The sequence below is a fragment of the Pygocentrus nattereri genome, chromosome 16, assembly GCF_015220715.1.
Source record: "Pygocentrus nattereri isolate fPygNat1 chromosome 16, fPygNat1.pri, whole genome shotgun sequence".
NCBI lineage: Eukaryota > Metazoa > Chordata > Actinopteri > Characiformes > Serrasalmidae > Pygocentrus > Pygocentrus nattereri.
In genome coordinates, this window is record NC_051226.1 from 22,030,593 (window position 1) to 22,056,448 (window position 25,856).

Consider the following 25,856-nt stretch of genomic DNA (forward strand, 5'->3'; position numbering starts at 1 on the left):
ACTGAACTCCACTGGCAGGCTGATACGCTTGACAGTTCCCTGTTCAGTTCTCACTACGTCTGGTTAAAGGTTGTCTGTTTGAATGACAGGGTGCGCTCCAGTGCCTGAGGCACCGTGTGCATAATAAGCAGAAAGAGAGAGAGCAAACGGGGGTGGGAGGGGTTGCGGGACTGATCGATCGAAGGTGAGAGGCGGGACCCATCACGGTACCTACAACTTTACCTACAGCAGGAACCAAAAAATCAGGGTCTTTCCCCCACGCTTATGTTGCAAATAAGCCATAGGCCCAAATGAGGGTACCAATCCATGGCCTCATTAGTATCGTGCTATATTGTGCTATAATACTGGGGAATTATTTAATTCACTAAATTAATTAATGAATCCTTACACTTTCTCATCAAAATGTGTTAGCATTCACCAGGGACATAAACAAATTATAAGCTTAAGTGAGGCGGACCTTTTCATTCTTCTTATTTATTACTGCAGATGTTTGTGTAACCTTGGAAAATATAAAAACCCAACTTGGCTACAAATGTAATTCTTGGTCCGTATTGCAGTAACACACAACAGTTAACACTAAGCATTTTCTATACAACAAGCAATACATAGTACACGTGTTAGGGTCTTTGTTTTAAACTCTACAGTGCTGCCATTTCTTTACAGCCATGTTTTGTCAGATGGTAAAGACAGTCTAAAAAGCTTTGTTTACTGTTTGCTGTTCATTTTAGATAACATTCCTCTGTTTTTTAACAACAGAGCATTTTTGGGGCTGATGAAGTGATCTAAAGTGTTCATTAGAAATGACTAAAAACGAGCGCATCACTAGAAACAAGTGCATTGGTGTAAACTGTAGAGCCCTTGAAACCTCTCTGGAAGTCCAGACGTATGCAATAGTGCCCTAAACAGTAAAAAGTAGCTTTGCCCTGATTTCTGGCTAGCACTGAGGGAAAAGTGGCTGTGGCCCCACCCCATATTCCACCTAAAAACATAGCCCCACTCACATCTTCTTGCATCTATTCCAGCATCCTGTTTGACAGGTTAAATTCACTTGAATCGTGATGATTTAAGCTCCGCCCCTCAGCTGAGAGCCTTGGCAATGTCCGCTGAGCTATATGTTTAGCTTAGCCTCCCAGGACAAATTACACAAAAAGCTGTCCCTATATCCTCCCTCTCTCCCACATCCCCGGGGGGTTAATTACGGAAGAAATCGACACCGCCATACCCAGGGGTAGCCATCCCACTCAGTCACAGCTTCCTAGAAAGTGCTGACAGAAAAGCCAGGCACACACTTCTGCATTCTGTGGAAAATCTTGCAAATTCAAAGCTCTCAAGTCCTCTATACAGCGGCATGTTTGTAAAGGGCTGAAGCATTCTTATCAAATAGTCTACTTTAGTCATCAATGGATTTTTTTTGTGCTCACTGGGATCAAAATGTTGTAATTCCATTTAAAAACATCAATTTGTACATCAATTTGAGAATCTCAGCAGTTATTTATATTGTGCAGACATTCAAGGATGAATGGCCAGTAAAAAGGTCCACAGAATGGATTAATTTACATGTGCAGCCTTCTAGGCCTTCAAAAAAGGCCTAATGATGATTTCTGTGAATTAAAAAAAATGCATGCCTGTAATTTTCAGTTCATTTTTATAAAAAAAAAAAAAAAATCATTCTCCTCGGACTTAGTTAGGCAAAGCCAAGCTATCGCATGTTGGTCACATGGTTAGATCTTCAGGAGTTACACATTAGGCCTTACACATTAGATGAACTACCAACATAATTAGGAACCAGATACATTTTGATTCACTAAGGGTGGAACCAGAGGAGTCTAAAATAGCATCTCCTATGCCTTCTGGAAATCCTGTATATGTCACTGACTGTGAACACGAGCCATATCCTAACCAGGTTTCAGTCAGTTGTTAGAAATGGCAAACAGCAGCAGCAGCTCTATGACAGGGCTCTTTCTCACGGAGTCAAAGAAAACTGCTTTATAGAACATTCTACTTAAATTAGTTCCAACAACAAAAATAAAAAAAAATAATAAATACTGCAATGCTATGATCTATTTTACACCCAAGGAATGAACCGAGATAGATATAAACTAAATATATACAAAATCAACTACCAGTACCTTCTACTATGATGTCCCAAACTCTAACCGCTAAATGTAACTGGAGAAAATTGCTCTTTTTTTGCCAGCATTTTTAAATACCTTTTTGATGTGTGGCTATAGATAGATGTAGATTTAGAACTTAATGTTTAATTAAAAAAAAAACTTGATCAAAACGCATTTGTGAATTAATTTTTTTTAATGAAAGTCACACAGTTTTGGAAGTGCAATGATTGTTTTGGTAGTGATAAAACAGAATGTTTAATCACATATTTTCATAATACATCTCTTAAAAACAGTCCCTCAAGGGTTTTTTAGTAAAGAAAATGAACCATGAACACCCAAAGAACCCTTTGCATGATTACAACGTTCTTTGTATGCTGAAAGTAGTTCTTTAGACGGATGTAGAATGTGCTGTAGATGGTTCTATATAGACGCTTTTTAGAAAGGGTTTTACATATCACTAAAAAGGATTCTGCTATTGTTATGATACTATCTTGTTACAATACAAAAACCCTTTTTGGTGCTAAATAGGACATTTTTCAAAAAGAATGTGTAGGGTCCTTGAAAGCAAAATGATTGTAGTTTTTGTATAAAAGTCAGCTAAAAGTCCAAAATGTGAACTGATTTGGTAGAATAATCCATATACAAGGTCAGGTACTAACGCTAAGGCTCATGTCAGGTGTAAGCTCCAAACAAGATAACAGAATTTGGATTCAAGCTTAATCTAGAATGACCAAAACCATGTTTGTATACACTACTTTCACTCTAAAAAAATAAACTTACCTTAAATCTCACAGGGGTGCTAAAAGAAATTAGCATTATTTTCGATGTATTTTGTAAAGATGCACCACAATGTCAGAATCACAGCGGTATCGACAGAAATGTACATAAAACTAAATACTGGCATTGGACAGACATTTTAATCAATATTTCCAATCAATATTTGATAAACAACTTGTTGCACATTTTATAAATGTTTATGTATGTGTATGTACATTGCCAGATGTATATAAAAAATATGGGATAGCTGCCCATAATTCCCTAGTGCATAGTTAATGTTTGACATTTATGGCCAGAACTAAAGGCCAATGTATTGATAAAACTTGGTTTGGCAATATTCCGTTCTCTCTCCAAAGTTACACCAAATGGAATTTAACAAGATATTATAAACTTAAAATGTTTTATCATGTTTCACTGATCAAATTAAAATACATTGTGTGATACCAGTACTGGTATATCAGTACACTTAGCATGGCATACTGCTCGCTTTTAACATTTTCTTTCATAATACATTGTTTATTGAACAGGAAATATGTTTGGCTTTCTTCTGTTGTATCTTAATCTTTTGTGTCAAAACTCAATGAAATTATGTTGGGGGGGGGGGGGGGGGGGGGAGAGATACTTCTAGCTGGTCCTTTACTCGAACCATAACCCCAATCACATGTTAACACAGCAGTTAGTAGTAGTAGTAAACTGCAATGACACATAACTATTTTTTTCAGCACGCAGTCAAGCAGCCGATTGAAAATCCTATAATCTAAGTAGGTTTTTTGCAATGATTGCACAAATAAAATAAAAAACAAGCGCTTAAGATGGCTAATCTCTTCCATTTGGACTGCTTGGAGCAAATTCTGTCTGAAATCTAGCCCTATTAAAAAAAAGACTAATGGAAAAATATTCATCTGTTGGCTTCCAGAGTCCTTATAAAAAAGATCACGAAAGAATGGGATCATTAGTAAAAAGTTCCGTTTGTTGCACATTAGCAGCATGAAGAAACACAATGTAGGCTATCCATCAGAACAAGTTGAGCCTGCTGCTCCATCCAAAACACCAGGAATCTGGTCCAAATCCTCTTTATCAGAGAGACTGCTATTTAGCAAGCTCCGCTCAGTCAAAGAGTCACTTCCTGCCAACACTGAGGTGGGGGAGAGCGCATGAGAGAAGTCAGATGGATCTCTGACTCTGTTTGTGTGGGGGTATGTGTGTACGTGCATGTGTGTGTTGAAGATGGACAGAACAGCTCTGGGTAAAGACGGAGCCAACACAGAGACTGCCCCATCGTTATCCTTCTGGACACCTGCCACTTTCTCTGCCTCTAACAAGGAAGCCACAACAACTGTCCCTGCTACTGTGAGTCTGTGAGTGTGTATGTATGTATATATCTCTCAGTCTGTAGCGTTGGTGAAATGTCATCTAGCTTCCTTTGTATTGAAGATTCTAATGGTGATGTCAGCAGCTCCTTCCACGCTGCCTCAAGGTGTTTCACCCGAAAGTCTGGAAGCAGAGCGTTCCTCATTTGAGCTGAAGGCTCAAAATGCTTCTGTGAGTCACTTCTCAAAGAGCTGCTCAACTTAGGGATCAGGTCATCGCAACATTAGGTTATGACAGGATAATAAACAAGTCAAAACACTAGGATTGCATCATGGCACTATGTATGATTTTTTTGTTAAAACTGAAAGTAGCAGCATTGCTGTGACAGGAGAAAAAACCTATAAACAAAACTAAAATATAGTGTGTGCGCTGTTGCGAGTCACACTGTAAAGCCATAAAAAAAATATTTGAAAGTTAGAGGTGTGGGGTCGGATTTTGCAAAAGTTCTTTGGGCTATGTCATACATCTACTTATTTTCACGCACAGGCTCAAAAAAAACAAAAAAACAATCTGCCTCAATGCCCAGGTATCAAAAGCTAAATCACTGATAAATATACAATGACAAAGGCATATTATTCACTTCCATCCTCAGAAGATGCACCAGTCAGAAGTTGGAACTTTCGTTATTTGCATAAGACTCTAAGTATCTTGGTAAACGTGTTTCTGCCTTCTCTTATTTACTTGCATTTGCCTTAACCCAACAGATGAAAACACACCCAGTTCATATTCTGTCCTCAGTGATGTAAACATACGGCCGTGAAAGCTAGCAACTGTGCAAACTAACTGTGGTCAGTTTAATGCAGTAATTCTGATAGACCTACAGTGAAGTTCTGATAAAGAAGTACAATGATTTCAAATCATAATCCAAAGGCACACCAATGGACACGCTGATGCTCACACAACCGCAGGCGCAGTGTAAAATGTGCCTTTGCTTCAACCACAATATCCACTCACAATGCGTCTGAATTTCAAGCGCTAACAGCGGCATAGACTGGTTTGAGTTCCCAGGTCGAGGACACTGAGAAAGATGAAGACAGGAGAGAAACAGAGAGTAAGTGTCAGAGGGAAGGAGAGAAGGGGCTGTGAGTGAGAGGTGGAGTGGAGTGGGGGAGGAGCGAGAGATATGGAAGGAGAATTGCAGAATGGAGATCTCGGGAAAGTGCTGAGTCCTTTCCTGACAAGAGTCCTCTTACCTAACACATTAGGCTCTTTAAGGTCCGCTGTTTGAAAGATGAAGCTGACCTGATACTTCCAACTGATAAAACAGGGATTTATATAATGTACGTATATAATAATAAATCTAGGTGGGCAATTTTTAATATACACCTAGTGAAAGCATTCTCAAAAAGACATGGTATGTCATGGTATGTCATGGTATGTACTGATGAAGAGTGGAGTTATACACATGTGTATGGTGATACAGGGCTGTGGTCTTTAGAAAAATAGCTAAATACCACAGCTTGTATATTTAATACTAGCAATGTTAAAATAGTGGTAAATGTGGGGGAAAAAATGGCTTCTTGTATTTAAAAAAAAATATTTTAGAACACACCTTTAACTCAAAACAATCATAAAACAATGTGGCCAGGCAGTAGTATACAAAAAACTGTGCTAATTGTGGCCCGTCCACCTATTATTTTTTCTTCATAAGACTAAAAAGCGTTTAATAACCTTTAATCAAATTGCAGTCATACCTCACACTGTGTGTAAACGCAGCAAACGTTTACGTCTCAAATGAAACACATTTGTTTTGCGACCAGCAAGATTATTCAATTTGTGCCTTTGTCTTTAATCTAAAATGTCTGTCCGAACAGTCAGACATAAAAAATATAGGGGACTTTTGGCATCAGTCCAACTCACTTATATCAGTTGCACCTTAATGGGAATAAACAATATGTTTATGATTTAATTATCCATGTTTAAGGCACAGATACGATAAAACGTGAATATATTTCATCACTAGCTTGATACTAACATAATAATAAACCTCCATAAGGAAGACATGCTAGTGGACCTCAGCACTACTGCAGAGGTGCGTAGCAATTAAACAAATGTTAAAAAAAGAAACTAAGGAAAGGGTTTCCACATTATGTGTTGCAAAATAATGACCCACAAGGCAATGATTATACAGAAAATCATCATTAACATCTTGGCCCTCTATTGCCTCATTACCCTCATGAGGATTTGCGATTTGTCAGCCAGCAGCCAATAAACATTCACATCAACATTAAAGTTTAGTGAATTCCAGTATTAGCACAACAGAATGATCATTGGAGACTGTTGAACGCATGTGGTCATCAGGAGTGGGAATTGCCTGGCAGAGTATTGTTCATTTGGGATTGTTGCCTGTTCAGACTAATGTTGGATACAGGCCACATCGAAAGATAATGTTAACAGTCAAACAGAAAATCGCAGTAAATCACAATCAAGCTTGCAGGCTTGCAGTGTGAACATATCCTAAATGCTGTAGTGTCCAATAAAAGTTTTGAACATGGCCAATTTTAGTCATTTTCGAACACACAAGTATATTTCCACAACATTTCACCTGCTGAACACCAGACATTAGTGTTGATGATTTGGAACTGTAACCACAGCAACAACTTGGCACAAGTTATTATGTCGTCACGTGTCACTAGTTGGTGTTTTTCCATCTGGTCGACAGGCAACAATGTCTTGACTCGGACAGTCCAGGCCTCGATGTGACTGGCCAAATGAAGCACAGGTGGAATCACAATACACCCTTCTTGTCACTAAGTAACAACGAGGAGACTTAGCAACTACCAACATAGCAACAATTTGCTTCAAGCATGGAACGTCCTGCTGACTTTGACTAGATTCTCTTTGGTCCATCTTCACTAGGAGCAGAAACAAGCCTGTTGCTTTTATTAGGACAACAGTTTTTCCAAGGATATTTTTATGATCCGTTTAAAAAATTTACTATAGCGTTTGTCTCATGCTGTTAAGGTCATTGCGCTTGATAGCTTCAGCAGGTTTAAAATCCAGTTCAGCCATAGTGAAGTGTAGGTGATCCAGCTAAGCTAAGCATTCTCTCTGGTAAAATAACATATTAAGGACCAGTTTCATACTGCTGTGGACCTCTGGATTCCAGATGAGGACGTTTTTTCCATATTTCTCCATGATTGGGATTTAGAGCACGGAGCAAGAATGCTACGTTAAAACAAACTGTTTAAGGCCTCGTGGGGATTGATTGGATAGCACTGATGTTTTACTGTGTTGGCTGGAAAAGCATAGCCAGTTACTGAATTCTTCTGGGTTGGTTTGTCTATTTCTACATTACAAGTCTTCCTCAAACCACATCTTACAGCTACAGTAATATCAAGTTCAACACCAAGCATGTGGAAATAATTGTAGTGTTTTCCATATCAATATGAGTTTTATTATATTTTAATTATCTAATATACTTGTGATTTGTGGCTGTAAATTATGTCACTGTTTTATTGCTCTTACCATAAAACAAATGAATGACGTCAAAAGCGAATAACTGTGAAACCTCAGACTATTCTTTTTTTGCCTGCACGTGGGTCATGCCAGGCTTGGTTCATGTTACTGCTTGGGTGAATATTGTCAGCGTTCCATCAAATGACATTACTAGAGGATTACTGAATCCTGGATGAAGACGGGCCTTGATCTTGAGAAACATGAGCGTGCCTGAGTTGACACAGGCCCGGCGGATAGAGGTGTGGAGAGCATCCATCTTCAGTGTACTATCGGCCTTTCTGCAGGCTTATCCCTAGCTCTAGGCCTGGAGAATGGTGAGCTATGGGCCAAAGCAGCTGCTTCAAATCAGGCTGTCCAAAACACAGCCACAACCCACTCCACAAATCCCCATTCCTCTCTCCAAACAACAGATAGAGAGAAAGGGAATGTGATAAGCTTTGGGATGAGCTACATCGTCAGCTCAAAATGCTTGAAGCAGAATGAAGAGCTGCCAATTCTGTTACGTTAAATAAGAGACACCTGCCGTCAGCTGGCGCTGTGCTGAGTGATTGGGGTGGGATAAGGGAACATATACCCACCCAGACAGAGTGATACCAACTATACTTTCTGATAGATGGCTGTGGAATCACAGGGCTTTGAACTTGCGATTTCTAGAAGATAGGACCAATACTTGAAGGGCTGCAATTCGGGATGGGCGATATGGCGAAAATCATTGTTGGAACAGACAAAATGTAGTGTCACATATAAAAACTTTAAAAACTTTTAATAATAATAATAACACATTTTTCCTACGTTTCACAAAATTGCAAAGTACTAAATCCAATAAACAGGCCTAACTATGCTCACTTTGTATCAAAACATGCAGTTTATCAGTGTTCTTTAGATACTGATGATATCCATGATATGCTCACAAAACTATATTGTGACAACTTATCAAAATAACAATAAAATATCAATATACTTGCTACCCCCACAACTGATACATTTTCTGGTCATCTTCATAACCTAACACAACATCTACCAACATGAAATACACAAACACACACACACACACACTATATTGCCGAAAGTATTCACTCGTCTGCCTTCACACACATATGATCTTGAGTGCCATCCCAATCTTAATCCATAGGGTTTAATACGATGTCAGCCCACCCTTTGAAGCTATAACAGCTTCAACTCTTCTGGGAAGGCTTTCCAAAAGGTTTAGGAGTGTGTTTACGGAAATTTTCGACCATTCTTCCAGAAACACATTTGTGAGGTCAGACACTGATGTTGGACAAGAAGGCCTGGCTCACAGTCTCTGCTCTAATACATTGAGGTCAGGACTCGGGGCAGGTCAGTCAAGTTCTTCTACACTAAACTCGTTCATTCATGCCTTTATGGACCTTGCTTTGTGCACTGGTGCGCAGTCATGTTGGAACAGGAAGGGGCCATCCCAAAACTGTTCCCACAAAGTTGGGAACATGAAATTGTCCAAAATCTCTTGGTGCTGAAGCATTAAGAGTTCCTTTCAATGGAACTAAGGGGCCAAGCCCAACTCCTGAAAAACAACCCCACACCATAATCCCCCCTCCACCAAACTTTGGCACAATACAATCAGACAATTACCGTTCTCCTGGCAAACGGCAAACCCAAACTTCTCCATCGGATTGCCAGACGGAGAAGTGTGATTCATCAATTCAGAGAACACATCTCTATCTGCTCTAGAGTAGTGGTGGTGCTTTACACCACTGCATTCGATGCCTTGCAATGCGTTTGGTGATGTAAGGCTTGAATGCAGCTGCTCGGCCATGGAAACCCATTCCATGAAGTTCCCTACACGCTGTTCCTGAGCTAATTTGAAGGCCACATGAAGTTTGGAGCTCTGCAGCGACTGGCTGCAGAAAGATGGTGACCTCTGCACACTATGTGCCTCAGCTTCCGCAGCCCCTGCTCTGTCATTTTACATGGACTACCACTTTGTGGCTGAGCTGCTGTCATTCCCAATCACTTCTACTTTGTTATAATACCACTTACAGTTAACTGTGGAATATTTAGTAGCGAGGAAATTTCACGACTGGACTTGTTGCACAAGCGGCATCCTATCATGGTACCATCCTGGAATTCACTGAGCTCCTGAGAGAGGCCCATTCTTTCACTAATGTTTGTAGAAGCAGTCTGCATGCCTAGGAGCTTAGTTTTATACATCTGTGGCCAAGGAAGTGATTGGAATACCTGAATTCAATTATTTGAATGGGTGAGAGATTACTTTTGGGAACACACACACACACACACACACACACACACACACACACACACATATATATATATATATATATATATATATACTGCTCAAAAAATAAAGGGAACACTCAAATAACACATCCTAGATCTGAATGAATGAAATATTCTCATTGGATACTTTGTTCTGTACAAAGTTGAATGTGCTGACAACAAAATCACACAAAAATCATCAATGGAAATCAAATTTATTAACCAATGGAGGCCTGGATTTGGAGTCTCACACAAAGTGAAAGTGGAAAAACACACTACAGGCCAACTTTGATGTAATGTCCTTAAAACATGTCAAAATGAGGCTCGGTATTGTGTGTGGCCTCCACGTGCCTGTATGACCTCCCTACAACGCCTGGGCATGCTCCTGATGAGGTGACGGATGGTCTCCTGAGGGATCTCCTCCCAGACCTGGACTTAAAGCATCTGCCAACTCCTGGACAGTCTGTGGTGCAATGTGGCATTGGTGGATGGAGCGAGACATGATGTCCCAGATGTGCTCAATCGGATTCATCTCGGTACCTAATGGCAGTCAGGCTACCTCTGGTGAGCACATGGAGTGCAGCCCTCCAAAGAAATGCTACCCCATACCATTACTGACCCACTGCCAAACTGGTCATGCTGAAGGATGTTGCAGGCAGCAGATTGCTCTCCACGGTGTCTCCAGACTCTGTCACGTCTGTCACATGGGCTCAGTGTGAACCTGCTTTCATCTGTGAAGAGCACAGGGCGCCAGTGGTGAATTTGCCAATCCTGGTGCTCTCTGGCAAATGGCAAGCGTCCTGCATGGTGTTCGGCTGTGAGCACAACCCCCATCTGTGGACGTCGGGCCCTCATACCATCCTCATGGAGTTGGTTTCTAACCGTTTGTGCAGACACATGCACATTTGTGGCCTGCTGGAGGTCATTTTGCAGGGCTCCGACAGTGCTCCTCCTGTTCCTCCTTGCACAAAGGCAGACGTTGCGGTCCTGCTGCTGGGTTGTTGCCCTAATACGGCCTCCTCCACGTCTCCTGGTGTACTGGCCTGTCTCCTGGTAGTGCCTCCAGCCTCTGGACACTACGCTGACAGACACAGCAAACCTTCCTGCCACAGCTCGCATTGATGTGCCATTGAAAGTGACCAAAACATGAGCCAGAAAGCATCAGTACTGAGAAGTGGTCTGTGGTCCCCACCTGCAGAACCACTCCTTTATTGAGTGTGTCTTGCTAATTGCCAATAATTTCCACCTGTTGTCTATTCCATTTGCACAACAGCTGTGACATTGATTGTCAATCAGTGTTGCTTCCTAAGTGGACAGTTTGATTTCACAGAGGTTTGATTTACTTGGAGTTATATTGTGTTGTTTAAGTGTTCCTTTTATTTTTTTGAGCATGTTACTTTTTTTTTGTAATTTTTGAGCATTACTTAAATACTTAAAGTCTAACTTTAAATATTGCTGGAGCAGCATGTTAGCCTGTTAACTGTCTGCCAAACTAGTTGTTGAACTAAACCATGTTACATCAGCAATGTGTGATAACTTTTTGGGCCTTTTTTAATTATATACACTAAAACTAAAACTACTAACAAATGCCATCACTGCTGACCTACGTCCATGTTTCATTCTACACAAGCCTTTTTTTAAAACCCAGGAAAATAAACAAAGACTGAATTTAATCAATACAACCCCTTCAGGCCAGCTCTTGTGGAGCTCTCGTCTCACTAGCAGGTTGTGCGACATGGATATGGTCATCATTTCTCTTCATTGAACTTTTGTCGAAAAAATGGTGACAATATTAAAATCATGTCTACATTCGTGCTTGAAAAGCGAGGAATGGTCAAAAAGAAAAGCAAAAAGCCTGAAGAAGGAAAATTTAGTGAGAAATTGATAAAAGTTGCGTTCCATTTAGTGTACACGCACACATGCACGTGCATACTGAAAGTGGATCATCAGGTCAGACCTCACACACAGTGGTTTCTGTCACAAGTCTGGACAAACCGCTGTGGTTGACTATATGGAAAACTGCATGCTTAGAGATGGAACTGTTCCACCCAGTCTCCGCCATCGATACTCCTAACTCAGCCTCTCCATTTCATTTTCATTTATCTCCCTCAGTGCCTTCAATTCTTCACTCCTTAAGATTCCGACCCTAACTCACCATCCTCCAGCACTCAGAACTCAGAACTTTCTAGACAAAGTTCACATTTGAGCCAAAACTTTTCCTGAAGATGGTCCTCCTTTCTTTCAACTGTTATCTGAAAGCTATGATCTCATGTTACAATCTTTTCCTCCTCTCAGCAGCTGCCTGAGTTTTATAACTTTTTCTCTCTCTTTTTCCATCAAAAAAAGGCGTTCAGACTTCTAGACGTGCTCCAAGTTCCAAGAGACAGAAGACAAGGAATGGCAAACAGAAGGGGTGCTAAGAACAACTGTAGTGGGAGGTGTTGAGTGACATTCCCTCATGTTTTGAGGTTCAAAAGATTTAGCAGTGACAGTCCACTGCTTTCTTGTACGTCCTCTTGGGACCTGGAGAGTAAATTGCTTGTGTCTTTGAGTCCAAAGAGACTCTTAACACCCCGACTAAGCTAATTTACTAGAGCGGAAATCCAGACGAGAGCGTCAATATGTCACTTTCAAACGGTAACATAACACATTCTGTTAGACTGGGCCTTGGGCCAATGATAGAGAGTGAAAGAAAGATAGAGAGAGGGAGCGAGAGAGAGAGAGAGAGAGAGAAAGAGAGAGAGAGAGACAAGAATCTGAGGGAGTGCCATAGACATAGTGAGAGAGTAACAGAAGAACAAGAACTTAGATGGACTATTCAGATGTTTATATCTTAACTTCATCTCATTGTTTTTGGATATTTATTTGATGACATATTAATATGCATAGTGCTGGGAGCCGCTCGCTGTTAAGAATTTCCATACATGGTAGGGTTTTGTTTGGCAAGAAACTCAAACCAAACTGAACTGAGAATTGGTGCTCAGTAATTTTGCACAAAGTACTGTACAATGAGACAATGTAATCCATGGAAAATCATGCTTTTCCAAGGTACCTGGGAGTCTTTGGAAGCCTTAAAACTTAACACAGAACAAAGTGAGACTGGACAATATTTCACTTTAAGCCATGCTGGAAATATTTTGAAAGTAAACAAAATTTGCCTTAATTAATAACATGCAATACATGTTACACTGTGTGTAAGATTTGAATCATTATCATGTGAATGGCAACAAAAAACTGACAATAACCCATTAGTCTATGATGATCTAAAGCGTGAGGGGCCAGAGAGCAGATACTACTTCTTCATTTATTTATGTATGTAGTCATTGTTCATATTCAAGGGCTATTCGTTCATCTAACATTTACATCTGCAGTGGATTGTCCCAACTACTTGGGTAAAACTCAAGCCTTGTGGTCTAAGGACCCCCCACAGCCTTTGGCAGTCAGAGGCCCCTGGGCATTGGCCCCAATGGTCCAGGCAATAATCCATCCCTGATGTAATTTGTAAACTTTTAGTCTAAATGAAGGCCAGTCTTTAACCATGTCACAATTTTGATGGACCAATGTGTTTTTAATATATTGCAACGCAACTGCAATATGTATGAATTTAATATTCAACCATATAGGTTCTGTATGGCTATTACATTATCTATATGCATCTGTATCAGGCCAATATTAGCCGAAAATGCTGGACTAGATATTTGAGGGGAAAAAAAATAATTCTTTAACAAATCTATCCTGAAATAGCACAAGCTCACATTGTGTGATGTGATGTTAGCTGTGTAATTCTTCCTGTGTGGTAGCAGATCTCACTTTTTCTCATGAGAAATATCTGAGCAGCAGCAGACTTAAGCAGAAGTCTTCTTTATCTTTCTGTCTGATCTTATTGTTGTCTAGAACAAACTGCAGAGATATCAAGGAGAGCTCTTTTTTGATTGTTTCTTTCCTATGGGCCTAAAATAACACAGGCCAATATTTAACCGTGTCACAATATTACTGCTCTTGGAACAAACACTTGCATCCCCACTTTTGTGTTCTGCTGACATCATATATCATGTACACAGTGACGTCATGCAATTTTTGTTTTTATTCTTTGATAATTTACAATAAACATACAATAAACAAAGTGAGAGACAACAAGGCAATATTAACACATAGCCAACACGTCAACCCACTGCTCTCGTACTAGAAAAACTTTGTGGAAATGAGCAGAGCAGCAACAAATCAGATTGCTGATATGTTGTGCAGATTGTATTATGGCCATAGTCAAGCTACATGCTGAAGATGCAATGAGTACCAGACAGGAGGTATAATACTTGGGAAAAAATGGTTGGACATTATTATATTAATAGATAGATTTCAAGTTTAAAGTACACCATTATTCAATGATGGGTCTCTGCACACACTTGCTTATATCTGCTTATGTTTTAGCAATATGCTCCCAAGGCAACCAACAGTTAAGGGGAGTGAGGGAGGCAATTTAGCTCGAGGTAATAAAAATGCAGATTTAAACAGCGCAGATTTTGAAAATATATCAATAAAACATAAAATAATAATGAAAACAGCACCCCAAAACATCACCCTAATTATTTTTAGCAGTTACAGTCAAACAATTAGGAAAATTCGACAGGGGTGGAACCACATTTACAAAGGCGGTGAGGCAAAACTTGTTTCTGAGAGAAAAAAAAAAGGATCAATGAGCACTGAAATACAATTAGTTACAATTACAATTAGCTTTTTATACAAGAACAATAAGAGTGTAAAGAGTAAAACTGTAAAAAGTGAAAAAGGGCAGGTTATACAGATAATACAGCACCACCAGTGAACCGATCCAGGGTTCACTTAAAAGTGAGTTTTTACGCACCACAGTTAGCCTGAGCCAAAGAAAAGGTTTGATAGACACCAAACAGGCGTGAAAGCAACCTTCCTTTGGCAAGGCAGCAGGAAATATTCAAACTGACATTTAGTAAATTCCCACTGTGTAGTAACATAGACTGTGGCCAAGCCCATTAGTTAGTGTGTCGACATTAAACTTTTTACCAGATCAGTGACCTGCAGCTCCTTTCACTGCTGAGAGGAGCTGCATGACAACACAAACTCCTGTAGTTTTCAGATTTTCAGAAATTTCCACCCTCCTGGCTGAGAGGGAGATTTTGATGGATTCTGTCACTGGGTTTGATTGAGTGTTCATGCCTATAAGTTAGCAGTTTGTGCAGTTTCAAGAGAGAGGAGATTTTTTCTGATATAAGCGTCCTGAACTGAATCAAAAAGTAGTGGGTCGCCACCCCAGTACTGTGAAAAGTGATGGGTCGAATGCCCACTCGTCCCTGCAGTTTTGGCAGCCCTGAATCTGGGGGTGCTGAAGCTACTTCTGCACCCAAACCTCCAGAATTCCAGCAAACAGTCAAACAGAAAAGTCCCAGCAACTTACTTTGAAAGTTTAGAAAAGTTCTTCCTGTCTCCTGTAAAGTTACTTTTTGGGGGGTTTTGCTGTTACAGCAATGATATATTGCACTGCAAAGGCAAATCACAACTGCAATTTAACTGTTTTGTTCATATCATGCAACTCTAGTGCTCAGAGACCAGGAAGCACCTGCATTTTTTTCCAAGACAAATGGATGCCGTCTCTTTCTTGTGATAATAATCTTAGGAATTTCAGTACTGGCCATCCCAGAGTGAGCTCCACTCGGTCCAGGGTGAGGGAGGGAGGGAGGGGGGGACGAACTCCTCCCATTCTTTTTACTAAGATCCTCATGTGTTTGTGTTGCCCTAAAATCCTGCCGTCGTCCCTCCTCAGGAAGGAGAGGAGTGTATTCAAGGTATCAGGAGACTGATGCAGTGCAGGCCCCTCGCCCACTCTCCCTCTCCCTGTCTCTCTCTCTCTCGCTGCAGCTGCCACGTCACATGACCCTCAGGCTGGGGTTTCACAACATGCCCTGTAGAGGCCGAGCCAGAGGCTGAGCTAGCGATCATCCTTCACTGTGGGAGTTTTCCCACAATGCCTTTTATTCAGCGCTCATACAGATATTTGTACTGAATGAGTGAATTTTGTCCTCTTACCGAAACAACCGAAAACAGTCCCGATTCCCTGCCACCTCGTTCCGACGGCTATTTGAATGTGTTTTAGGTTTCCTCCCCCGTTGCTCTACGCTTCAGAGAGTGTCAGTGGTGAAAAAGTTAATGACATCATCAAAGGCGCTCCGAAGAGGCTCCCTGGCGACAGGTGCCAGGAGATTTTTGGAAACACCCCCACCTGACTAACGCTCCCCTTTCATCCGCCACTGCTGAAGAGCCATGCACACACACTTGCACACATCACAGAGTGCACGCCAAGGGCTCAATGCTTAGCTTTGCAGACGGTCCAAAACTGATTTTTTTAAGCAGAGATTCATGCCAAAAGTCATTAGAGGCATGGCACAAGAGCACGGAGCCACCCTAGCCCCGAGCTAGCAGTGAAGCACCATTAACATTAATAGAGCAAAAATTTAACCCTTACAAGTAGCAGTTATAGCTGCCGAGGAGCAAAGCATGGTGCAATTTTTCATAAATAATTCTTTACTCAAAGCTCATTCAAACATATTCAAACATTGAATAAACAAGTTAATTTCCTGGAATAAAATAAATAAGAATAGAAGGCAAAAGTGCAAGATGTATTACATAGTGCACATGTGTTTGACAAACACGTGTTATTATGGCTCTGATAATTACCAGTTCATTTACAACCTGATCTTGTCTTTATATATGTAGTGTGGTTCTTACTTTCTGACTGAATTGTGTGGGAGGGGATTTTCTAATGTGGTTCAGTCACTCCGATGAAACTGCGGAATTTCCCGACTCCACAACTGACTAAAGGCTCAAACTGAAAGCTACGCTGCAAAGAATGGTCTCTCGGCCAGTGACATTGTCTTAAATGTAAGCAGTATATCTAATATGTCTCAGAGAAGGCGACGGTGTTTCTGGATTCTGTTTATATATGGTTTCTCCTTTGCATGGTAGAGTTTTTACGTTGCATTTGTGTATACAGTGATGAACTGATTGTTCCTGAGCCCATGCAGTGATTTCCACTACAGAATCATGTCTGTTTTTAATGCAGTGCCACCCAAGGGCCCCAAAATCATAGCTAGTCAATATTGTTTTGGCCTTGTCCCTTGCATGCAGGGACTTCTCGAGATTCTCTAAATCTTCTAGTAAAATGTTGTACTGTAAATGATGAAATCCTATAGTCCTTTGTTATTTTAGACTGAGAAATGTTCTTGATTTAATTCACTTTTTGCTCATGTAGTCTTTCATAGAGTGGTTAACTCCTCCCCATTACTTCTGTAAGACTCCGCCTCTCTGGGATGCTCTTTTTATACCCAATCATGTTTCAAGCATTACACAACTTTACATGCCTTTTGTTGCCCCTGTCCCAACTGGTTTGAAACATGTTACTGGCATCAAATTCAAAATATTTTATATACTATATAAAACACTAAAACTGCTGTTTCAGCATTTTACATGTTGTCTTTTTACTATTTTCAATTAAACATGGGGTTTTAAAGATGTGCATAGATGAGATTGCTCTAACGCTCTGTACTGCAGGCAGACATTATGCCTGTACAAAAAGCCACCTCTATAGTATAGTGTCACACCACTGTCAAGTTTTAGACTAAGAAATGACTCCAATCTTGGGAAATGTGTCTTCTCCCGCATCTGCTTTACTGTAAGGAATCATCCAAAAATTTCCAGACAGCAAAGAATATACCCCTACATCCACATGCATTGTCCACATGGTTGCCTGAATAAGAGGACATTTTTGTCATTTCTCGACTATTAAAGGAATGTAAAGAGGTTGTGCAAGCTCTCAGGTGCAGACTTGAACTTGTTGATGCAGAATGTGAATTGAATGTTCATAATTTGTTATGTATCTATGAAACTAATTATGTAGGGCTAACCTGAATTTACACTGCATACTTAACTTTACTGTGTTGTATTCAACTCTCTATTTAGCATTCAGAACCATCATCTTTCTTTTAGCCACAGAAATTGTAGCATGAAATTATTTCATCAGCAAAGATCTTCAGACAGAACAGTTACTGTTAATATATGGACAATGTCAAAAATAATACTCAAAAATTATAGCTGGTTTAGTTATTCACATCATGGGTGCCAGGCAAACAAGCCACCTCAGCTCAGAGCACAACAAACTACATCCATTTTGATTTCAGGATTACAATTATGCCACTTTGAAAGGTTAAATGAGCACTGAACTTAGAACTCCACTCACAACGTTTTCGATACCACTGTATCCTTTAGACCAAAGATTGGGACAAAGCGAAGAAAGACCTCAGCTCTAAAAAGAAGCTCTTCATTCCTTTTTAATGAACAACTTTCCAGATGTTTGAATTTCTTCCTATGCAGAGCCACCGATGGACCTCTATCAAACACTGAAGGAAAACAGCTGATCAAACATCGGCAGGGGATTTTAATTTGTAAAATGAGTCGTCTCCACGGCAATCTGCACATGACAGGCACCAGGAGGAATGCACAGAGAACGCATTGGATGTGAGTTTCTCACATCCAAAACTTGGCACACACAAAGCTCATGGCTAGAAGAACTGGAATGAGCGACGTATGTTGAGCAGCTTCCTGCAAGGATGAAAAACCTGCACATACATATATGTCTTTTCAAGCAGTGACCACAGCTTGTGCCCCTACTGAACAACTGAAATACACACTAGGCATTTCATCCATGTTAGGGATATTACAGTGCCATACAGGCATTTGTGGATATGTTTTTCAACTGTTGTAAGGCGAGTATCTGCTAATATTATTTTAATTCTTTATTGTGTGGCCCTCTGGGAACTAATGGCCCTGGGAGGGCAGCGTGGACTGCTGGGAGTGAAAATCCCAATGTACCTGCACCTGCAGCCTACAAAGTGGTGTGTCCACTTTTCACAGCTGATGGTCAATAATGGATTGATTTGTCACCAGAAGCAGTGCAAAAGAACATGAGGCAAAGCCAAACGGTGCTCCTGACTAAGCATGTCCCTAAACTTTGGCCACTGAAAATCTTCAACTAATAAAAATGATCAAAAATGGCACTTGAAAAGGGAACAAAGATTTAATAGTACTACAATTAATTAACAAATAATTTAAAAAGGAATGAAAATTATTAAAACCATTTAAAAATATCGGCCATCTGGCTGGTTTCTCTGAGGGACATTTGACAAGGGATTCATAATGTCAAGCATCATGAGGGGATGCAAGACCCAAGAAATTCTCCACAAATGGTTTGTTACCACTAGAAAGGATGACGTCCTGCTCAATATGCAAAATAAAGCAAAATAAAAAGCAGAAACAAACAAATGCCATAATTAGCCACATTTTCTGAAATGTTGGAATTGCTTTGGATCATGTTGTTGAGAACATTGGATTCCATGGCACATACTGTAGCCTACATGCTGTCATTATTACAGGAAATTTATTTTTGTTAATACTGAATCGAGAGTAAAATGAATGAAATAAATGGTATCTGTGTTATGAGTCTCTGTAAAGTCTTAAATCACATTGGTTTTTGTGGGAGTTTTTCTTTATTACGCACACAACCCATGATACAAAATGTTCTTAAGCATTTCGTGTACACATTTCCACCAGAGAGGTCTCCAAATCCCCAACACTCACATAGTGCAGCTATGCATGCAAGTTGGAGTTTTTCTGGATTTTGGTTTCTGTTTCAGCCACTTCTTTCAGTCACAGTGGCTCTCTGCTAAAATTTAATGAAGAACACTGCATTAATTAAAATGTTTTGTTCAGCCCTCCATCTTCAATGTTTCTGCTAAATACATTTTTTTTTTTTTTATTCTGGACTAGACCTTTTATTCCACTCACGTGTTCAATCATTGAGATTCCATTCAGAGTTCATTTTCCAGTCCACTTTTCCACTCAGAGATATCCTAACATCAGTGGTAAAGTGTACAATGAGGAGCTTCCTATTCGAGCAAGCACTATAGAATGAAACAGAAGCGCATACATGCAGTCTCTTCTGTGTAGGAGGCGTATCCGTGTTAGCTCAAAGTTCCCCTACAGAAAAGTAGCTATAGTGGCGGCAACAGCTTGTGCCCCTGCTGGAGAAGCGAGGCACACACTTGCCGTGCTGCCTCCCACTCACTTCTCACTTAGCGGGGCTTCGGGCCTCCCAGCATGCATCTGCCCTCCCCAGCTCCCTCCGTGACAGGCTCTGGCGCTAGAGCTAGCCCCACTGCCACTGACAGAGCTGGAGACGAGTGGTGGGTGTATTCTGCAGAGGTTTGCAGGCTAAAGAAGCATACACTGCCAAAGGAGATGCAGTGCTGTTGAGAGGCACCATAAGGATTGTTGAAAAGAAAATAACTGCAGAGTGAAAGGCAAAGCTCACTGATTCTTTTACCTCTGATTTGATGGATATATGACACTGGCTAGTCAATGCAATACATGTCGTACTCAGTCACTGCACATTGTAGATACACTACATAGAGTACCAGGCTATTATAAGTTGACAGATGAAACCTAGCTTTGTTATTTTGTAGCATACAGATGAAATTACGTAAGAGTTATGTATGTGTGTGTCTATTAAATATGCATGAGACAGAAGATGCAATAACTCTGAGGTTGCACATGTTTTAAACATTTTTGTTCAGGAACAAAGGCGATTCACAATATCAGATGATTGACATGAAGCTTAATAAGAAAAGCGAAATCTGAGGGTACTTTCGTAAATTAATACACTGTATATATAAAGCCTTGAGTGTGTTTTAAAACACGCATTAAAATACTCATACGTGCAGACACACATGACACTGGTATTGCCATCTGGCACGCTATCAAGGTACTGCTGATATAGTTAACACAAAGTCTTCAAAATGATATACCAGGCAATTGCTTGCGCTTTGCATACTAAGCCAATGTGAGCCACAAATATGCAGTTGTAACACAAGAAGAGCCTTAACAGCCAGTGTGTAATTAAGATAAAGTCTGTACAACTCTGTGTAATGGGATACAGCATCATAATAAGGCTTTTCTTTTAATAGGTCAACAGTGGCCAGAAAAAGGTACTAAACTGTCACTGAGGCAGAACAGCTCTACTATAGTCCACTGCAATAATATTTCTTACTGACTCACCTCACATGCCATGTCTCTACACTTTTATATATATATATATAAAATTTTTTATGTACATAATGATTTATCCTATACAAATGGACCAACAGAAATCTCATTACAGAGAATATTTAAAATCTAGAGTGTTTTTCCATCTCCTAAACGTTATTATTTTGGTTTGGTTCTGTTTTGTCCTGCAAATTTTCACTAAAAACATGTGATTGGCCTTTGGCAATGTATTAATTTTATTTTGGCTGATCTGTGTTGCAATTTTATGATGTAAGGCTGCTGCTTCACCAATAACAAAATAATGTGACTCATTATCAGAATCAGAATCCTTTACTGATCCCAGAGGGAAATTGCAGTTATGTTTGCAAATTATAATTGCAAATTATGTTACATAGCCAGTTGCCTCTTACTTTCAGTGTAGCAATTTATTTGACATCATGCTATTTCATTAGACTAAAAAAACTATTTTAACTTTTAAATGCCATTTGGCCCATTAAAGAGTAAATAATGCTGTTTCTGTTACAAATAAAACATAAAATACTTGAAATGTGCTAGTCTGATTCTAGTCAACCAAAAAACACCTCATGCTTTCATTAAGGGCACCTCTAACGCACACCGATCAGGCATAACATTATGACCACCTCCTTGTTTCTGTGTTCATTGTCTATTTTATTAGCTCCACTTACTATATAGGCACACTTTGTGTTTCTTAATGCTTTAGCAGACCAAGAGATTTTGGACAATTTCATTCTCCCAACTTTGTGGGAACAGTTTGGGGATGGCACCTTCCTGTTCCAACATGACTGCGTACCAGTGCACAATGCAAGGTCCATAAAGACCTGAATAAGCAAGTTTGGTGTTGAAGAACTTTCTTCATTACTAAATATTCCACAATCAACTGTCAGTGGTATTATAACAAAGTGGAAGGGATTGGGAACAACAGCAACTCAGCCACAAAGTGGTAGGCCACGTAAAATGACAGAGCAGGGTCAGCGGATTCTAAGGCGCATAGTGTGCAGGGGTCTCCAACTTTCTGCAGAGTCAATCGCTACAAACTTCCAAATTTCATGTGGCCTTCAGATTAGCTCAAGAACAATGTAGAGAGCTTCATGGAATGGGTTTCCATGGCCGAGCAGCTGCATCCAAGCCTTACATCACCAAGTGCAATGCAAAGTGTCAAATGCAGTGGTGTAAAGTGCCGCCACTGCACTCTAAAGCAGTGGAGACGTGTTCTCTGGAGTAATGAATCACGCATCTCCATCTGGCAATCAGATAGATGAGTCTGGGTTTGGCGGTTGCCAGGAGAACGGTACTTGTCTGACTGCACTGTGCCAAGTGTAAAGTTTTGGTGAAGGAGGATTATGGATTTTGGACAATTTCATGCTCCCAACTTTTTGGGAACAGTTTAGGGATGACCCCGTCCTGTTCCAACATGACTTCGCACCAGTGCACAAACCAAGGTCCATAAAGACATGGATGAGCGAGTTTGGTGTACAAGAATTTGACTGGCCTGCACCTGCAAGAGTCCACACCTCAACCTGATAGAAAACCTTTGGGTTTATTAGAGTGGAGATTGCAATCCAGGCCTTCTCGTCCAACATCAGCTTCTGACCTCACAAATGGAAGAATGGTCAAAAATTCCCGTAAACACACTCAACCCTTGTGGAAATCCTTCCCAGAAAGGTTGAAGCTGCAAAGGGTGGGCCTACATCATAATAAACCCTATAGATTAAGAATGGGATGTCACTCAAGTTCATATGCGTGTGAAGGCAGATGAGCCAATACTTCTGGAAATATAGTGCACATCAGAATTGGCAGGTCCTCAAGAACTGAAAAAAAAAAAAACACTCTTGGCACAACCCTATAAACATACAGCTGGACTAAATGCGTATCCTAAACTGACTTTCAAACCTGGAGAGCAGCTCTCCACAAATGTAACTAAATTATAAAGCCTCTCACATCCGAACACTAAAAGACATTTTCCCTCTAGATTCCTCTACACGGGTAAAAGCACTGCAGGTCAGATGGAGTCATCTCGCTGCTCGGACTGCACAGACTCCAAGCCAGGCCTGCCATCTCCTGTGATGCCCCAAGTTTGTGCAAGTTCACTGGGGGGCTGGAGCACTAGCTCTGGCTGCAGTGAGAGAGGCCACCAAGAGGTGCTAACAGGAGCCGGCACATGTGAGGTCACGCCAAAGTGTTTCTGGGAGCAGTCTGGACACGCCTGCAAGTCAGTGTGTAAGCTGAAAAGGTAACTTGCTGCATGTCAGTGACAGTACTGCCAGGGTTCAAAGGGGTCTTGTGTGGCCCCTTAGTGGAAAGTCTGACTATGAGGTAACCTATGGATTGATGAGTCCTATTTTGGGTTGGATAATGTAGTGGTTAACACCTCTGCCTTCTATGCTGTAAACTGAGGTTCAATCCCCCACCAGGGCAAGCACCCAATACTATACCAATAAGAGTCCTTGGGCCAGACTCCTAACACTACCTTGGCCTACCTCTGTAAAAATGATCAAGTTGTAAGTCACTCTGGATAAGAGTGTCTGCCAAATGCCATAAATGTAAAGGTAAATGTGTTTTCACAATATGTTTTCGTGAGGTTTACTCCTGTAGTATTACTACACAGGAGTCGATTAGCTTCATATCTGCACTGATAGGAATTATTTTTTACACTTAGAAGCTAAGAAGATGACACAAGTAGGTCTAACAGGCTATTTTCCTCAGTTAATTCATTAACATATATTATTTAGTTAGTGAAACAATGTATTTAGTCACCAGCAGGCAGATCTGGTGGCTCCCATAAGAAGTAAAACCAAATGACAAGTTTGGTGGCAAATTGGTAAAGTAGCATGTCTTATTATCACCTGAAGTGAGAGGCTACTGTTAACATAACCACATGTGATGTAATATAACCACTATTGTCTCAGTTTACTTGCTTGCGATATTGCAATCTTGCTAACCATAAAAAGGTGAAGATGGCACACTAGAACCTTTGGAAGACACAGTAAAAACATTATAGCTGTTTTAATAGTCACCATAATAAAGCAAGGTGCTGTAAACAGTCAGTTCATGAAAGCTCTACTGGGTAAACCAGTCACCACTGTTGAACCGTGACTGTTAGAGCTAGGTCTTAAGTAAAAAAAACCCACCTCTTCAATGGTGCCCATTTCTGCTAGTGTAGGGGGTTTCTAATAGCACTAAAACAATGCTGGTGCACATCTTTTGACTGTTCTTGATTAAACACAGATATATAAAGACATTCTATACTGTTATTTGAATTTTGTAACAGACATTATTTTATGTACACATGTCCAAAAGTTCGGAGACAGTTGGACAGTAGGGAGTTTGTCCCTCTTCTTCAGGAACAGCCTGTATTCTTCTGGTTTATGACTCCCTCCCTAAACCAACTGATTAGACTAAAACTCATATTTGCAGGCAGTAACATTTCTAGGACTTTCTTACAGCATAGTTTACACCTTTATGGGGGAAAATTGTTCCCACTCATTGTAAATCCCATCCATTGTAAATCGCACTGTGACTCGTTCTTTTTGCTGTCAGTTCCTAATAACATACATAGTTAATCTAATATATAAGTACAGCTCGATGAAATACCTCAGGAAAAGATCCTGATTGGATCATTTTCCGTTTAAACTTCCAAGATTTTATTTCCATTCAACCCAAAGAAACTAGAGTGATTCTACTATACTTGAGGAGTACAAAGAAGAAGCATAACGATTGAAAAGAAACCACACACACAAATATAAATCATTAGGCCTTCTCTGAAAACCACTGCAAGCCACTTTATGCAACGATGATAGGTATGCATGATAAATTGAGTGAGATGTGAGAAGTGAGATGTTTTGTTTTACTCTGCAGTTTGAGTTCTTAGCCTTCTGTCTGTTAAATGAATGGCGTGATCTTTTATTCCACTCACATGTTCATTAGGATTGAGATTCCACTCAGAGTTCAATTCGTTTTACAGTCCACTTTTCCACTGAGGGTTAGCCCAGCGCTGGCGGTTAATTGATGTGGTAAAGTCCATGCTAGCCATGCTGCCTCTTGTAAGCAAGAAGCACTGAAGGGAAAACAGACAAGGACCAAAACACCAGCCGACCCACGTCATTTAATCGTGAAGTGTCTGCAGAGAAATGGCAGCCATCTTAACCATTAGCATGCGAGCCTCTAAGGACCAAAGCAGTTTGTGGTGTCCGAGTGGAACTGAGTCAGAATGCGTGACCTGACTGTGTTACGCTCAAATTCATATAAATAGGAATTTATACACATGCAAAAATATCTTTCGATTTCAAATATATTTCAGTTTCCAATTCATGGACATTTGCCAAGGCTGCAAAAAAAATACAATTCAGTTTCCACTAGTGCTGCGTGATGATGGGAAAAATCATTATCACAATTATTTTGGTCAATATTGAGACCAAGATTATTTTTACTTTTTTAAACTTTTTTAACAGTGGATTTCCTTGAACTTTAATTATAGTTCAAGTGAAAAACAGAAAAAAAAAAACAGAAGAAAGAAATAAAAATCAAATAATAAAATAAAAAAGAAAGGGGTGTGCTGGGCTCACCAGTTGGAAACGGAACGTGGCACAAACCAAAATTAAAATTCAATTTATCACTCAGCCCTAGTTTCCACTATAAGAACAGCTTTCCAAAAGAATCAGCCATCAAAGCCCTCAAAGGTCTCTCAGAACCATGCTGACCAAAATCTACCCAAATACAACCACATCATGTGAAGTA

The 25,856-nt window shown here is 40.3% G+C and overlaps 1 protein-coding gene across 2 annotated transcripts in view; it reads right to left on the bottom strand.

The window, feature by feature from the left end:
* The window catches only part of adamts2 (ADAM metallopeptidase with thrombospondin type 1 motif, 2), an 89,436-nt gene that overhangs the window by 58,551 nt on the left and 5,029 nt on the right, over positions 1-25,856 (bottom strand). The gene's annotated exons all lie outside the window — the stretch shown is intronic.